Source organism: Miniopterus schreibersii (assembly GCF_964146895.1).
Source record: "Miniopterus schreibersii genome assembly, chromosome: 1".
Lineage (NCBI taxonomy): Eukaryota > Metazoa > Chordata > Mammalia > Chiroptera > Miniopteridae > Miniopterus > Miniopterus schreibersii.
The window spans coordinates 82,618,336-82,636,053 of record NC_138101.1 but is presented as its reverse complement, the minus strand read 5'-3'; the positions used below and the strand labels follow the sequence as shown (position 1 = coordinate 82,636,053).

Here is a 17,718-nt window from a genome sequence, read left to right as displayed (position 1 = left end):
GGAGAAGTTAAACCCCTGAGCCAGTCGTCTTCAATACTATATCGTATGCAAGACTATTTTAGACTATGGGGCCAGGGAGGAAGACCCCCCCAATCAGCCTGGGCGGGGGAGGGGGAGGAGGTGATCACAGGCAGGGAAGGTGGTCCTGAAATGATGGTGCTTGAGTTAAAAAAAAAGTTTATGCAGCATAATCATAGCATCTTTTTTTTTTTTTTTAATATGTCTTTATTGATTTCAGAGAGAGGAAGGGAGAGGGAGAGAGAGAGATAGAAACATCAATGATGAGAGAGTCATTGATCCGCTGCCTCCTGCACGCCACCTATTGGGGATCAAGCCCACAACCCGGGCATGTGCTCTGACCGGGAATCGAACGGTGATCTCCTGGATCCTAGGTCGATGCTCAACCACTGAACCACTCCGACTGGGCATCACACCATTTTTTTAATGTCATTGTTGTATTTACACAAAAAGTTGTTAAATGCATTCCTGTAAAAAGTTCAAACAGTAAGAAGGGCATGGACTGAAAAGGGAAAGTCTCCCCTCCCACTTCCTCTCTGCTCTTGTTTGTATAAATGGGAATATGCTGTTCAGATCGTTTTATGACTTGCTTCCTTCTGCTTTGCATTGGAGACCTTTCCATACTGGAGTAATAGGGACTGATCTCATGATCACAAATGTCATGTATACAAAATTGTCATTTCTCAATGCATCCTGCCCTTCATTTAGCTCTTAGCTCAGTTCTTAGCTGCATAGTAGAGAACTTGATTGAGCCCGTTTTAGATAAACACAGTCAGTTCTGAGTTTTTCTCAGTTTCTCACAGGTAAATACTCAGTGAGAGTAAATTTTCCTCTCCCTAGGAGTAACCAGGGTTGGGGGCTGGAGGTTAATAGTTGTGGCTTGGGGATGGAGACTATTAAAGGATTGTGGGCACCCTCATCTCCTGGGATCCACTGAAATGACCTCCATTACTCCATGATCTCTTCTAGTCAGGCCACATGCTCTAGAAACTTCTCAGCCCAATTCCCATTCCCTTCAGGTCTGCTCTTCGCCTCTCAGTCACCTCTGCCTCCCTAACGGGAAACCCAGGGGCTTTGGGTTGCCCTGGCCCTCCCATCTGGAACTTCAGTCAGTCAGTACCACTCCATGCCCTGGTCCCACCCAGTTCTTCTCTACGGGGCTTTCAGTGACACACCTGATAACTGAAGCCTAGATCTTTCTGATCTGGGACACCTCCCGACCCACCAGGGGCCTATTCTGAAGCTCTCTCTCTGACTCTGAGAAAACCTCCCAACTACATCACAGTGTTTTTCCATCTCCTTCTAAAAGGCATGTGTTCATCCCAAACTATTACTTAAGGATAAACTTTATACTCAAATCCTTTGGGTACCTGGCTTTTGGCTGAACAAAAACCTTACATTTCTTTTACAGTTCAGCTCTTAAAAGCCAACTCATTGGCTTTCAACACTATTATCTTCATGATGGGTTTCAAGGACCTATTTTGGAAGCAAAAGCCAAGGATTTTAGCTTTATATTTTCTGCCATTTGACCGTTCTCTGGGGCAATAGGCATCAGCATTGTCTTTGCCCAGATACATATCAAATAGAGATAATAGTGGAACCCACTATAAATGGTTGTTGTGGAGATCAATGTAATTAAAACACATAAAACATTGTGGCACTTTCCACAATGCCAAATAGTAGTTGTAGTGCACATAGTAAGTGCTCAATAAATGTTACCATTATTATTCATTTATTTAACAAATATTTATTGAGCAACTACTATATGCCAGACCCTGAATAGTGAATAAAACATATTAAAGTACCTCCCCTTGTAGAGATTTCAAAGTAGAAAAATATATAGCATATTAGATGTGGGGGAAAAACTAAGAGAAACGTAAAACAGAAAAGGAAAAAAAAGGTAGTCAGAGAGAACTTGCAGTTTTAGATGGTATAATCAAGGAAAACCTCACTGAGCAGGCATTTGAGTATTAGCCTGAGGGAGGAAGAGAGCTGGCCAGGCAGGTATCTGTGGTAAGAGTATTCTAGGCAGAATACCTGCAAGTGCAAAGACTCCAATGCAGAAAAGTTGAAAGGAATTACTGGGATTGAAAAGCCATGGGGTTGAGACAACATAGAGACCTAGGTCCTGGGACAGTGGATAAGAAAAACTGCAGAGCTGGGCCACCTCGCCACCCCTTGCCAGGATACCAGCTGGCCAGAAAAAAACACTGCTAAGCCAACCACAAGAATGCAACCTATGAAAAATATCTTATCTCCCTTCTAACCACTTACTTTCTAGCAGCTGTCAAAACCACTGTTCTGCATGTGCTATACAACCTTCTTGGGTTGCTGGTAATGAGACACATTGTCATCTTGCCCTAACAGCAAAGGTATGGAAATAGTTGCCAAGCAACCTGACGGAAGGAGGAAGTAACCCAATCCTGGAATGGAAAATTCTACTCCCCAAACCCTTCACAAGCCCACCTTTCCCACAAGCCCACTTTGTCTCCAGCTTATAAAAGCAGTCGAGCTGAGTCAGCCCCAGAGCCAGTGCAGAGGACCTTCCTTTCTTCCGTGCTGCCTCCCCTGTGCTCAAGCATAAGCTTAATAAAATCTGTTTGGAAATTTCTCTGGGGTTTCCTCTCGATTTCTACCTTGGGGAACCCAAGAACACCAATGCCAGTAACAGGGTTATGTTGCAAGATATTATTCTACCATTTATCTAGAGAAGAACATCACTTTTTAACTGCTTCAAGATTCCATGGTATAATAGTGGTTGGCAAACTATTTCCTGAGGGACAAAGCTGGCTGGCCACTTGTTTTTGTGAATAAAGTTTCATAGAAACACACTCGCACTCATCATTTACATATTGTCTATGGCTGCTTCATGCCATAACAGCAAAGTCAAATAGCTAGACCGTGTGACCCACAGAGCCTAAAATAATTACTATTTGGCTTTTTACTGGAAAACGTTTGCTGACTCCTGGTACACAGGTATTGTCACTTAGTCAACTAGTCTCCCATGCTCAACAAGTTATGTTAATATTCGTTTGGTTGCAAGATTTACAAATTTGTTTTAAACTAGTTTTAGCAAAATTAGGGAAATGAATGGCTTATTGAAGATTCAGGCATAGCTGGATGTGGAGACTGAATGGTTTCTTCAAAGGTCAATATTTTCATCTCTTGATTAGCCTTCGTACATATTTTGGGTTTTATTCCACTGACTGGCCCCTTCCATGTGCCAGAAAAGATGGCCCCAGAGAGTCCCTAACTGAATAACTACAAAGAGCTTCTCTGTACCAGTGTCTATCACTTCCATGGCAGGTCTCAGATTGGCCCCATTGGAAACAATGCACAGCTCTGCTCTGGATCTGTCACTGGGTCCAAGGGAATGAGATGCTGTGGTTGGCCAGGCCTTGGTCCAATGCTCACATTGTGCCAGATAGAGGAAGGGGCTTGCATTAATCAGGGTTTTCCAGAGAAACAGAACTAGTATATAGAGATATATAGAAATAGATTTATTTTGAGGTATTGGCTGAGATTATGGAGGCTGAGAAGTCCCATGACCAGCCCAGGAAAGCTGGTGGTATAGTTCCAGTGTAAAGCACAAGGCCTGAGAACCAGGGCGCCAATGGTGTAACTCCCAGTATGAGTCTGAAGGCCTGTGAACCGGGGGCACTGATGTCCAAGGGCAGGAGGAGATGGCTGTCTTAGCTCAGGCAGGGAATAAATTTGCTCTTCCTCAGCCTTTTTGTTCTATTCAGGATGCCCACCCACATGGGGGAGGGCAATCTTCTTTATTCAGTCTACTGATTCAAATGCTAATGTATTCTGGAAACACCCTCACAGACAGTCCGGGAAATAATGCTTTACCAGCTAGCTGGCCACCCCCTAGCCCAGTCAAATTGACACATAAAATTAAGCATCTCAGAGCACCTGTAACTGATAGGCTCTCCTATGCAGAGATGGAAAGAGGTGGTTCCCCAAAGAAGGAATGCTAAACAGATTACAAAACACTATATGTACTGCTGTTTGCAGTTTTTCACATGAAAAAATTTCAATGAACTGCTTTACCTATCTTTTTTTTTTTAATATATATGTTTATTGATTTCAGAGAGAGGAAAGGAGAGGTAGAGAGTAAGACAGAAACACCAATGATGAGAGAGTCATTGATGGAGCCCACAACCCAGGCATGTGCCCTGACCGGGAATCAAACCCGTCACCTGGATCCTAGGTCAACACTCAACCACTGAGCCACGCTGGGCTGGGCTACATATCTTTTTATACAAATGTCCTACTATTTTTCTAAGGTAGGTACCTAGAGATGGAATTGATAGGTTATGGCAAATTGCTTTCCAAAAATGCTTTACCAATTTATGTCCTGACAGTGTATAAAAATGCTTTTTTCCCACACCCTCATCAACCCTGGGGACTATCAGTCTTTAAAAATGTTGCCAATCAAGCAGCTTCTCAAATCTGTCTGGTTCAGCTTCCTCGCCTCCATCAGGTCCACAAGGGTGACCCAGAAGATCTTGTAAGGTGTCCACCTCTGCCCCCGGGGCCTTCAGCAGCCACTTGTACTAGAGTGGGCCTGGCACCCGCATCAGCTCCTCAGCCTTTTCCTGGGTGGGCAGTGGCTCCTGGGTTCACCTGGGTGCCAACATGAATCTGATGCGGGGCTGGGAGCATCACAGCTGTCCAAGTGGCCCAGAGCCTGCTGGGCCTCCTGAAGCTGGAGGTGGATCCCAACATCCAGGCCATGTGCAACCAGGAGAAAGAACAAATCAAGAGCCTCAGCAATGTGCTTCCTTCATCAATAAGGTGCAGATCTTGAAGCAGCAGAATAAGACTCTGGAGACCAAGTGGAACCTCCTGCAGCAGCAGCAGACAATGACTGGCAGTGACATGGACAACATATTCAAGAGCTACATCAACAACCTTCGATGGCAGCTGGACAAGCAGGCCCAGGAGAAACTGAGGCTGAAGGCAGAGTTTGGCAAAATGCAGAGGCTGGTGGAGGCTCAGCGGTTGAGCGTCGACCTGGGATCCAGGCGATCGGGGTTCGATTCCCGGTCAGGGCACATGCCCGGGTTGCGGGCTCGATCAATGACTCTCTCATCATTGATGTTTCTATCTCTCTCTCTCCCTCTCCTTTCCTCTCTTTGAAATCAATAAAGATATATTTAAAAAAAAAAAAAAAGAATAAGTAAGAGCTCAACCAACAAGCACACAGAGATGGGCAATGAATTCGTCCCCTTTGAGAAGGACGTGGAGGAAGCTCACCTGAAGAAGGTGGAGCAGAGTCCTGCTGGAAGGACTGACCCAGGAGATCACCTTCTCCAGGCAGTTGTATGAAGAGATTCCTGAACTGCCGTCCCAGATCTCCAACAGTCCAGGGTGCTGTCCATGGACAACAACCACTCCCTGGACCTGGATGGCATCATCGCGGAGGGGACAAGGCCCAGTAGGAGGACATCGCCAGATGCAGCCAGGCTGAAGCTGAGACCATGTACCAGACCAAGTATGAGGAGCTGCAGACCTTGGCTGGGAAGCACAGGAATGACCTGCTTCGCACAAAGACAGGTTTCCCAGATGAACCAAAACATCAGAGGACCCCAGGCTGAGATCCGGGGCCTCAAAGGCCAGAGGGCTCCCCAGGAGGCCGCCGTCGCTGAGCGACCTGGGAGCTGGCCATCAAGGATGCTCGGGCCAAGGTGGCTGAGCTGGAAGCTGCTCTGAGAACCGCCAAGCGGGACATGGCCCTGCAGCTGCGTGGGTACCAGGAGCTCATGAACGTCAAGCTGGCTCTGGACGTGGAGATTGTTGCCTAACTCAAGCTGCTGGAGGGTGAGAACTGGCTGGAGTCTGGGATGCCAGACTCCACACCAAGACCACCTGTGGCTCATCTTATGGGATCATCAAATTCCGCCTGGGCTTCCAGGACAACTTGGGCTCTGGGTGGCGGAGGGGTTCTGGTTCCTTCAGCTGCACTAGCACCAGCTCCTCCAAGGCTATGGTTGTGAAGAAGATTGAGACCCTTGATGGGAAACTGGTGTCTGTCATCTGATATCCTGCCCAAGTGAATGACTCCTGCAGTCCCTCCTGTTCTCGGAGCCTGTGGGAAAGGAGCTGTGCAGGAGAGCCGGGCACAGGAGACGGCCTGAGGCTCAGCCTCAGTCCTCAGCTCACCCTTGGGGTGAGGGAGTTTACTGCCTGGGGGACTGCCTCTTTCCCATGGCCCCAACTAAAAGCCAAATCGAGTGTTTTTTTCCAAAATAAAGTCTCAGCTGGCTTTGCCAACCCTAAAAAAAAAAAAAGTTGCCAATCCAATGAACCAAAGAGAACTTTGATTTAAAAAATATTTTGCATTTTCCTAATTAGGACTGGGGTAAGGCATCTTTTAAGTTCACTGATTATTGCAGGTGCTGAGATGGAGATTAGAGTGCAGGAAGTTACTAGGGAATGCTCCTTTGATTAACAATCATGGGGGCCGGGAAGAAAGGAGGATTGGGCAGAGGGAAAAGTTGGGCTGCATAACTAAGGCCTCAGCTGACCTCTTGGTGATCTCTGGAGCTCTGATGGCCTTTGGAATTGTCCTGAGTTAGGGCGTGATGGCCAAGTCCTTATGCCCTTGCTTCCCGCAGTCAGTGGATGAGAGCTGCCCTGGGGATGTGCATGCCCCTTAGGTGAGGTGACGCTTTTCCTCTGAGGATAACTCCCAGAGAGGGCTGACAGCTGAGGGCAGTCAGCCAGCAACCCTCTCAGCGGCTGGGGGCAAAAATCCTTCAGGACTAGAGCACAGCACAGCATGAATTACACTGTATTTATTAATTTGTGAATTGCTTATTCATGGTCTTTCTGTATTCTTATTCACCTGTAGTGATGCTTTATTCTGGGTATTAATTCTTTTTATGTTATATGTGTTGCAAATATTTTATCTCAGTCTATTGCTGGTGTTTTCAACATTGTTAAAGAGCAATGTATTTTAAAGACATTACATTTTTGGATAGTCAAATTGTCTATTTCCCTTCTCTAAGGTTAAAAAATATATTTTCTATTTTATTTGAATACTTTTATGCTTCTTTTTTTAATGTCTAGTTTTTTAATTCCTCCAAAGTTTATTTTCTGTTCATGGTAAGAAGTAATGTCTGAGCACCATATATTTAATAGAGTGTTCTCTACAGACTGATGTAAAAGGGCATGCATACTAGAATTTAAACTTTTTTTAGATGACAAAATTTTTTAACTCTGCAATCTAGTGATCTATTATTTATTTTTCTCTTAATACCTCATTTTAAAATCACTGTATTTTAGATTTTGGTATCTGATTAGTTATATCTTCCATCATGACTCAATTTTTAAAAAGTTCTTTTTGGCTATACTTAATTATTTTCTCTTTCTTATGAACTTGAGAATGAACTTGTCTTATGGAGACTGCATTAAATTTACAGACTAAATTGAAACATTACAACTTTAGAGCATTGTGATTTCTCATTTAAAAATATATATATTACACATGTAATAATCTACTGATTCGGTTAGTAGCATTTTATTGTATCTGTTCATAGTGAGATTGGTTTATAATGACATTCTTATCAATAAATTTTACATGGTTTTGGTAATAGATAAGTTGGGAAACTTTACATATTTTTTTCCTATCATATTTAAATAAAACATGATTCATCTGTTCATTAATGGTGCAGCAGACCCCACGCATAAAATCTCTCAGCATACTTTGGGTTTTGAGGGTGGTTATTTATCTGTTCAGTGTACTATCTTCTAGACTCAATTTTGATAGCATACATGCTTTTAGGAAATTAACTATTTATGTTTTATATATTATTGACATAAAATTCTACATAATATTCAGTAAATGAATATCTTTTACACCTGTAGTTACATACATTTTCAAGTTGTATTTTCTTTGTGTTTTGTTGTTTTTTTTTGTCTTGATCTTATTTGACAAAATTCTAGCTGTTTTAGTCTTCCTTTCAGGAAAAGTTTTGTTTTTATTGATTATTTTTTCTGTGTTTTTTTCTTTTTATCATAAATTTTAGCTTTTAAATTTCTTAATTCCTTTCCTTGGATTATTTTCTTGTTTTTCTAGATTCTTGAGTTGAATGACTAGATATTTAATTAATTAATTAATTTATTATCTTCCCTTTTTTTCTAATTATTCTTTTAAGTCTATAAATTTTTCTGATTACCACTCTGCTTGCCTCTCACAGATTTAATGTTTTCTTATTTTTTGCTCTGTTCTACATAGTTCTAATTTTATTTGAATGTCATTTTGAACCTAACAGTTATTTGAAAATAAAGGACCAAATGTAACAAAATATTTTTAGTAAATAGCTCAGCCAAAATGAAAAAGAATCTCTAGAAACCAAAAATAAAGAATGAAATGACTTAAGTGAGACTGATGCCAGGTTTGCCGGGTTTCCTATAGCTGATGGTAAAAAGGCCCGAGGGGCAGTCTGCCAAGTTTTAAAGCCCAGGAGTCTTGGGTCTGCACAGGTTTGAAAGCTGGAACTGAGCTATGTGTACAAGGCCTGACCTCAAAACTCTGCCACCCATGAAAACAATAACAGAACTCTGCCAAAGGGCAAAGAAATGAGCCACTTACCCAGATAAGTGGATGGGGAAGCTACTTTCTGCAAATCTAAGACCATGGGAAAAAAGTAAGCATTTTTGCCAGACAATTAGTTCCCTATTAGCGCTATTACAAATTGTAGTAAATTTGACAGAACACTATGGCATATCAAGGTCTGCTTCTCTCTTTTATTAGATTAAGTGAGGGGTTCCTCCAAGAGAGCTTGGCATGAGAATTTGGGGGTGTAAAAATTAGCTTCAAACAACATAAATTTACCATCTTTCATCTAGGGGTCAGAAATCTGAAATGGATCTCGGTGGGCTAAACTCATGATGTTAGAAGAGCTGTGTGCTTGGAACTTTCTATTTTGACATTCTTTGAGGTCGAAGCTTTAAGTGTGTTACTCTTAGAGAAGATTTTAGCTTGGGCTTTTTTGCCATACAAACAGCGTGAATCTGGCTCCCCAAGCTGGGTTGGTGAATACTTGTGGCTACAAATGCTCACTTTTACTCTTGTTACTCTACCCACAGCCAAGAACAAAATAGGCAAATATTTTTTTTAGTTCAAGGTATATCTTTTCTAGTTCACCAGTTATGATGTCATCTTCAGGCGAAGGTCACGGCTCTTGTGGGCATCCTCTAGTCTGACCCTTGTTCTTCAGATTCTGGGCTATCTGCAGATGCCCTCGAGTTAAATACTGGTTTGAGTGATTGTGAAATTATGCTTTCTAGTGTTTAATGGCCTCTGATTGTTTTCCCTTACTTTCTCAAAAGCTGAGAAACATATTTCTGAAATATATTTTTCCTACTTCAATCCATCATTTAAAAATGATTCTGTAGCCCGGCCGGGCGTGGCTCAGCAGTTGAGCATCAAACTAGGATCCAGGAGATCGGGGTTCGATTCCCGGTCAGGGCACATGCCCGGGTTGCGGGCTCGATCCCCAGTCGGGAGCGTGCAGGAGGCAGCTGATCAATGACTCTCTCATCATTGATGTTTCTATCTCTCTCTCTCTCCCTCTCCATTCCTCTCTCTGAAATCAATAAAGATATATTAAAAAAAAAAAAAATGGTTCCAGGGTATATCAAATTTACCAAATTGCTGAAACAGAAGTCAGTAGATCATGTTGTGAAAGGTAACGATTGAGACTTTTTCAGAAAGTTACAAAGGCTCTAATTTGAGGATACTTAGTCTGGAGCAGAATGAATTAAAATATCAACACCTAATCACATTACAGTAAATTATAATGTCAAAGACAAGAAAAAATATTAAGAATGCCAGTTACACTGATAGTATATGTTTCATTTGCAACATTAGATGTCATATGATAATGGACTACTGAGGGAAAGTCACTATCAACCTAGGAATCGATTTTGAATGAAACTATACTATACTTCTTCCATTAGATTGGCATAGATTTTTTAAAAATCTAACTATATAAAGTATTGGTCAAGATGTGAGAAACTCAGAAATCTCAGCCACTGCTGGTGGAAGGTAAATTGGTGCAATTTCTTAGCACAATTTGTCAATTCCTTGGGGCGAAAAAAACTGAAGGTGTAGATTTCTTATGACTCAGCAATTGGCTTTTCTGGAAAAAGCTTTTACATATATAGACAAAAATGTATACAAACGTGTCCATTGCACAATCGTTGCAGTGGCAGAAAATGAGAAGCAACCTGAAAATTCATCAGTAAGAGAATGATTACTGGCTTGAAGACTTGATAGCATCTAAAATGAGTGAACTTGATCTTATGTGTTTAAATGGATACATATGTCAAATATATCTTAATAAAGCTGGAAAAATAAATATAGCTTGGCTACTCTATTTTGAATTTTAAAATATCACAAAAAAATACACATTTAGATAAATTAAGGAACAATAAATAGACACAGAAAAAAAGAAGATGCTCTCTGCCTCCCCCCTCCACCCTTTACCAGGGTGGCTAAAAGCAGGGCACACATTTTCATTCATAAAGAATGGTCTCTGTCCTCTGTACCAGGAGGAGGAGAGAGCACTTTTTTGTTGCGGTGTTGTCTGTTTTTTTAATCCCCCCCAGCTTTATTGAGATATAATTGACATATAACATTGTATTCGTTTCAGGTGTACAACATAGTGACTCCACACTTATATACCTTACAGCGTGATCACCTCACTAAGGCTAGTAATCATCTGTCACCACGCACTTTTCACACTATAAGGAGAACAGCTCTTAATCACCTAGTCACTGGGACTTTCTCACTCCCCAAAGTGACTCTAGAGAGAGGAATCCGCATGACTAATCTTACCAAACAGCCCTAATCTTCCATTAGTTTCCCCACATATTTACCTTCCCACAGCTCACCACTTCTAAAGCCTAAAACCCTTTCCTTTGAATTGTCACTTCTCTACAAATTTATTAAGATGCCATAAAAGCTCCAAATTCCAACTGCTCTTTGTTACTCATCACTAGTTTCTATCTTGTGTGTTAAGAAACTCTCTTTTTCTTTTGCTAATCTGTCGTTTGTCAATTGATTTTTCAGAACCTGGAAGGACAGATGAAAAGGTTTTTTCCTCCCCTAAAGTGTACATATTAAAAATACATAAAACAATCCCATATATTATTTATGGAGACATATATACATGATAAAAGTATAAAACGGAGGGGAAAATTCACCATTTTAGTAAGGGTAATTATTGTCTCCATGGAGGGACAGAGTTAATGGCATAAGAGGGGATTGCTGTACCCTGGAATTTTATTTGTTAGAAACAAATACATATAAACAAATACATTTAAAAGTTAACCTTCAAAAAATCTCACTGGCAGGTACTAATAATATAATAGTACTCTGCACATTTTATGTGGAAATAATAAATATAAAAATGAGTATAAATATAACTACTTAATGCATTTCCCCATATGTTTGGTACAGATTTTCTTAAAATATGATTCTTCAATAAAATTTATTAGTAATGTACATTTTTATGTATGTTTTATTAATTTTTAATCTATTTACTTCTAAGTTATTTTATCAAATTTTCTTTAAAGCAAATTTTGAAGTTACATCATTAGGTGTATAAAAGTTCATGACTTGATATTTCTGATAAGATTACATTTATTAGTGTGAAATATCTTTTATTTTTAAAGTAGTTTTTATCTCATCTATATTTTTACTCTTAATATTACTTTTTGGATACCATGTTGTTTCTTGTCCTTTTATTTTCAAACTATTCGTGTCCTTTTGTTTCTTTGTAACTCTTGCATACAGCAATGCCGGATTTGTTTTCTGCTTGCCATTCAAGTGTAATTTAGTTTTATTCATTAGTTTTGTGTTGCTGTATAAGAAACTGAAGCCGGACACAGTGGGTCCAGGCTGCCTGTTGCTACTTCAGCCAATTAAGCAGAGACAAGGTTGAATCATATTTGAGCATTCATTCCATTTTTGCCGGCAAAATGGGAGAGCAGTGGGATTTGTCCACATAAAACCTGCTCTGCCTTCCCTTATTACCTGGCTGGTTATATAGGGCTGCACGCAAAGGGGAAAGAAAGGTGGAGGTAAGAGGATGGCCGCAGGGTCTGTGGTCCCGTGTCTCCTTCCAGGATTTTGAAGTCTGATAACAAGGTAGTTAATTTTCAATGGTGTTAAAACCCAGTTCCTCCAGTTCTTAGAACCTGTGAATGGTCAGCATTCCTGAAATAAACTCCCTCAGGGGCATCAGGAACAGCAACCAAATCAAAGTGCATCCTGTCTTTTGTCTGTTCGGGAAATGAATTTTCTTTTCTGAGCAATGGACCCATCCAGGCCCCAGTGTGTCTCATCTTTTTACAACTCTGTTTTTCTTCTTGTAACACATCCTCCAGTTTCCCAATCTGTAGAAAAACTTATCTATAGTTTGTAAGGTGAATAATCATTAAACAACTATGGTCCTTTTCCTATTAGGTGCCCTCTCCCCTTTCACAATCACGGTTAACAGAGCGTGATCAACATCTCTGCCACCAACAAAACCACTGCAAAACTCAAAACAACTACCATTTTCTTTGCTTAATATTCAATGGGTCAGCACTTTGGGGTGAGCTCAGCTTGGGGTCTCTTCTGCTGGCCCTGCCTGGGACCACTCAAGTGCAATGGCTCCCCTGGGACCTCAGTCAGATGGTGCTGACTCTCAGCCAGACCTCGCTACTCACAAGGAGTTGAGAACCTGGGCCTCTTCACCTTCCGCAGTGTTCCAAGACATTGATGGTGGAAGCTACAAAGCATCTTGAGGACTAAGCTCAGAAGACTGGTAACATCACTTCATTATCCTGCTGGTCAATGCAAGGCAGAAGGCCAGCCTGGATTTGGAGGGCAGAGAAGGAAACTCTACTGCTTGATGGGAGGAACCGCAAAGGGTTATGTGGACAGGCTCTGAGGAACTCTTTCACCATCGGTGTAGACAACGTACCATGACGTTGGATTGATCAAGTGTGTGCTTTGTTTTAGTTTTTGGTTCTAGTGGTTTGGAAATTAGTTCTAGTCTCATAATCAATAACACATGCATTTGGTTCATTTACTCTGTCCACACCCTCTCTGCACCCTTATCCGCTGGACTCTTCCCTGAGAGGTGGATCTGTCTGGACCCCATCAGTGGGCTTCTCACTTGAGTTTGACAAGAAGGAAGGACAGTGAAGTTGGAGTATTGGTTCTCCCGGCTCCCTTCCTTTGTAGTTGATCACTCATGTTCACCTGGAGATGCCAGCTCTGCTTATAGGAGCTTCTCTCTGGTGATGATGGGAATTGACAATAATGCCATGTGAAGTGTGCTGCAGCTTGCCATATGGGTGTGCCTTATCCCTGTTTCCCTCGAGTATTACCATTTATCTTCCGGTGCTACTTTTCACTCAGGCACATCCTCTGCTTTAACCTAAGCTTAAAGCAATGTTGTCCATTGCTAAGAAAAATAAGAAGTCTTTAAAACTTAATTACGAGAATTATTCCTAATGCAATTCCCAAATTAATCACCCTCATGGTCACTCAGGACTCCAACCCATTTGCTCTGTGTGCTCACTTCCTCTGAACTTGATGTACCTCTGGAACCACTGGCATCTATGACATTATGACTTCCAGCCTTGAAAGGTTCACCTCTTCATCCAGGGACCATAATAGTGCACCTTGTTTGTTAATATAGGACATGCTGAAAAAAATTAATTCAGCTTCAAAGCTTAGATTCACCCAGTGCTATTCTCATTAACATCTCATTGTTAAATTATGTTATCAGAATTTCTGGTTGAGTATAAATATTGAATTTTCTTCTAATGAACTCCTCTGAAATACAAATACTATGCAATCTTTTACTAATGTGCCTAGTTAAAACAATACACAGCCTCAAAATGACAAATATTAGCATTATAAAAGGTTTCTTTGTTTTAAAAGTTATTATTCTCAGATAATGTTATCCTATTAATTTACTAAGTTCATATTATTGTACATACTTATGTGGTATGGTAGGAAAGCCGGGGGCAAAAGGCGAGGACTAGTCTCTGCTTTGCTTCTGACTGTTTGTAATTTTAGGCATACCACTTAATCTCTTGAAGTCCCAGTTGCTCCATTTATATAATATATGGCATGGCTAACAAAATCTCTGTTTCATTTCACTGGTAAAATTATGGGTTTTCTTTTTAGGGATACATTTATGGCAAAAAAAAACCAACACAAAACCCAGGTGTATATATAAGAATAGAAACATCAAAGTCTTTAGCCATAGTCTCAATTATTGACAAAATTACCTATGTAGCTCCACGATTATAGGTAGATGTCAGACTGTTTCTCTTTTATTACACATCTTATTTTTTTATAGTTCAATTCTATTTGAAAATAAAATAAAATAGATTGGAAGCTTTTTAATAGAACATTTTTTAAAGCCTTTAAAAATTGCTGAACAATTATGCTTATGAGTATCTCAACATTAAAAAACTACTTATAAATGAAGACACGAGCATCCTCAACAGTTGGTACATTCAGCATTTCTTATTCTTATAAAATTGTTCTTATAATTTTATTGTACTTTAATTCTCTGAAAAGATAAATCCCAGAGAAAATTCTCTACACTTTTCAGTTGATAGCTCAATAGTCAATATTTATTTAACAAGTGAATTAAGCTGTCCAGGTTTGGCAGCAGCAATCTCACTTGGTCGTAGAAATCTAACATGTCTTATTTGCTTTATTTGATAGTCTTACTTCAAAAAAGGATTTTTTTCCTTAGAGGTATTCTGACACAATGACATTTAATTGAGTGAAGTGGAATATGGGAATAAATTATACTTAAACTATCCTGGTATTTTTTTTTTTAAATATATCTTTATTGATTTCAGAGAGAGGAAGGGAGAGGGGGAGAGAGAAACATCAATGATGAGAGAGTCATTGATCAGCTGCCTCCTGCACGGCCCCACTGGGGATGGAGCCGGTAACCCGGGCATGTGCCCTGACCGGGAATCGAACCCCGATCTCCCGGATCCTAGGTTGATGCTCCACCGCTGAGCCACGCCCGGCTGGGTCATACTGGTATTTTTTTTACTGATATGAGTGGCTATGAAAATTACCAAAATAACTAAGTTCACATATGCATATAAATGAGAGGCCAAATAGCACTGGGAGCAGGAAGAGGAATTTGAACAGGGCTTTTCCCATCATTCAAATGGAAGTTTATTCACCAAATGGACAACATGTAGATTGCAGTGCTTGTGAATTGCCTTCTTACAGTTTAGGCAATATTAAATTTAAGAGTTTTAGCATATACACATCAGTGGAAATAATCCTTTGAGGGGAGAAATTCATAACAGTACGAGCACTTGTCACTTTGAAATGTGTCTTTCCTGTGGCCTCTCAGCTGCATTTGGTGCCATTGGCACTTCCTCCTTTCTGAAGCTCTTTCCTCATTTAACCTCTGGTACTGACTGCTTCTCACTTCAGAGTTCATTTCTCTGAGCATCCCTCACTGCACCTCCCTCACTTGTTCCCCTCGCCTCTTAAATATCATTGTCCTTGAGTTCCACCCTCAGCTTTCTCCTCTTATCCTGTCCAGTCTCATCTGCGGCAATGGCTGAAATTACTATCATTGTTAACTCCCAAATCTCCTTCTCCAGTGTCCCTCAAGTGTTAGATTCATGCCTGTTTTCAAGGACCTGAAACTGGACAAGTCTACAATAGAAGCCATTACCTTTATCTTTTCCCAATAACCTGCTGGGATCTGTTTGTTTCGTGTATATGTGTGTTTTGCCTCATTTAATGAGAAGACTTCACTTGAGTCTTTATATATTAAGTACTAAAGCCACTTTTTCCAGGCCTTAGTGGCTCCCCATGCAATTCTTTCTTCCTCTGTCACATGTTCCAAGTTGGTGATAATTCTCCCTTTAGCACTTGGGGGTTTTGCTGTGAACAGGACTCAATATCTTCTGGCTGCTTCACCAAAATAAACAAAAGGTCACTTTATTTTATTTTTTAATTTTTTAAAATATATTTTTATTGATTTCAGGGAGTGGAAGGGAGAGGGAGAGAGAGAGATAGAAACATCAGTCATGAGAGAGTTGTCATTGATCGGCTGCCTCCTGCCAGTCACCAACTGGGGATCGAGCCTGCAACCAGGGCCTGTGCCCTGACTGGGAATCGAACTGTGATCTCCAGGATCCTAGGTCAATGCTCGACCACTGAGCTATTCCTGGCAGGGCCAAAAGGTCACTTTAAAAAGAAAACACCATTTTATTACGAGACAGGGAGTATATTCTGAAAATAACACAATGGGAAGTAAATTAACTCATTAAACAAATATTTATCTGGTGCCTACTCTGTACCAGCTGCTGGGAACAGCATGGTGAGAACAAATGGACAGTGGCTTCTTGTTGACCTCCAAGTCTGGGAAGAAGGGGTATGAGGAGGGGGAGAAGTAGACCTTAAGCAAATAATCGCACAAATACATGTGAAATTCCAACTGTGACAAGTGCAATGAAGAAGCGGTTCCTACAGCAAGTTTATAACAGTGTGATTTAATCTAGGCAGGGAGCCTGATGAAAGTCTTCCTCTGAGGAAGCTTGTCTGGAGCCAATATCTAAAAGACAATGTGGTAGATTGACTGTAAAATTGTCCAGTTATTTCTGTCCCTTTACAAAGTCACTTTGCAATTCTTCCCACCAGGAGAATCTATTTTATGACCCTTTTGATTTGGGCTGACTTTGTGACTTACCTTAGTCAACAGAATGTGAAAGAAGTGATGTTGAGTCTATTCTGAAAATCCTGACACTACCATATGAATAAACTGGGCTAGGCTGCTAGATGATAAGAGACACATGGACCAGTTATCCCTCACATCTTTACTAACAACCAGTTAACTACCAGACATGTGAGTGAGGCCATCCAAGACCAGCCAGGAGCCAGCTGACCTGTTAAGCGAGCACAGGCCCATGAGTGAGCCAGCCAAGATCAGCCAAGCTTGGTCCAGAGCAGCTGAACCATCCAGCTGACCCATAGGTCTCTGAGCCATAATCAGTATTTGTTGTTTTAAGAAATGGAGTTTTGAAATACATATTAGCAGTAACAGCTAACTGATACAGATGAATAGGAATTAATTAGTCAAAGAGCTTTATAGACAGAGGACAGACTATATGTGCAAAATCCTGTGTGAAGAGGGGGCATGGCAGGTTTCCAGGCCTGCAAGAAGACCCGTGTGGGTGGATCATCCACAGCATGGGGAAACTGTATGAGCTGGGCCTCAGGGCCAGGGCTATGCAGAGCCTGGCTGACCATGTTAAATCTTGATTCTAAGAGCACTGGCAGACCACACAAGTGTCTTAAGCAGGCAGGATGCATCGCTAGATTTGGGTTTTGAAATTTTTCTGAAGTATGAAGAGCAGATTCAAGGGGGCCAGCATAGAAACAGGGAAAATGTTGCAGTAGTCAGGTGACAGACTCTAATGGTATACACTAGGATGGTGATGGTGACAGGACCACAACTTTGCCCAACTCCAGGAGGTTCTGCTATTCACTCTGTGGTTTACTGGAGTGGCTGTCCCTGGATTTGTGCAGTACAATCCTTCAAAGCTGGAGTGGGGAGAATTGAATGGATCCAAGAGATAGTGAGGGACTCTGGCCAGGTAGCTCAGTTGGTTAGAGCATAGTCCCAATAT

At 41.1% G+C, this 17,718-nt stretch overlaps 1 pseudogene across 1 annotated transcript; it reads left to right on the top strand.

The window, feature by feature from the left end:
• The first annotated feature begins 4,397 nt into the window (after positions 1–4,397).
• LOC308567099 (keratin, type II cytoskeletal 8 pseudogene) lies at positions 4,398–6,083 on the top strand (annotated as a pseudogene). Its single transcript has 2 exons — positions 4,398–5,027; positions 5,202–6,083. The product of its transcript is annotated as a keratin, type II cytoskeletal 8 pseudogene (transcript).
• Positions 6,084–17,718: the final 11,635 nt, after the last annotated feature.